Source organism: Mesitornis unicolor, unplaced genomic scaffold, assembly GCF_000695765.1.
Source record: "Mesitornis unicolor isolate BGI_N332 unplaced genomic scaffold, ASM69576v1 scaffold43556, whole genome shotgun sequence".
In the NCBI taxonomy this organism is placed as follows: domain Eukaryota; kingdom Metazoa; phylum Chordata; class Aves; order Mesitornithiformes; family Mesitornithidae; genus Mesitornis; species Mesitornis unicolor.
In genome coordinates, this window is record NW_010191117.1 from 5,472 (window position 1) to 6,225 (window position 754).

Here is a 754-nt window from a genome sequence, read left to right on the forward strand (position 1 = left end):
GCAGCCCCGGCCAAAGGGAAGCTCTCTAGTAGGTTTGATGCTGGGCACCCACACACCTTCCAGGGTGGGTCTTGCCAACCGTGTTCTCCTCAGCTCCCCCCTGGCCCTGAGTGCAACGAGCACCAGCAACAAGCACCATCTCAGCACAGCACTGCCCTGCAAGCCACAGCACAGGGACACAGATGACAGGGGTACCCAGCAGAGCAGGTGGGCAGAGTGGTGCCAGCACCATCCTGCCCCACTGCTGTGTGCTGGGGCCAGGGCACGGCTCCAGGGAGTGACAGGGAGAGGCACAGTGGGAAATGTCTGCAGTGCCAGAGCTGCACCCAGGGCCACCAGCAGCGGGGACTGTGTGGAGGGAAGGGTCAGGAGGGCAACAAAAATAGATCCCAGTGACGCTCAGGGCTCTGGCTCCAGCTTTGAAGCGTCTGCAATGTGGGCACAGCCCCAGGACTCAACTCCACTGCTGCCGGATGCGCGTTGCCACCTTCCCTGGGTCGATGGCCCCAGATGGGGACAGTAATGAAGGGCCCAATCCCCGGTCAGGTGCCCTCAGCGCAGTCAGTCCTGGCCCTGTGTTCCCTGAGCAGGCGGCTCTCAGCTCTCCCTGGCCATGAAGTAGCCAGGACCAACTCCAATCAGGATATCATTGCCTGGCTTTGCTGTCTGGCTTCACTGAGGGGCCAGCCATGCCTGTGAGATGGGTTTTTTTGGAGGGAGGGCTGTGGGGCCAGCAGCCCCTCTCCCTGGTGGC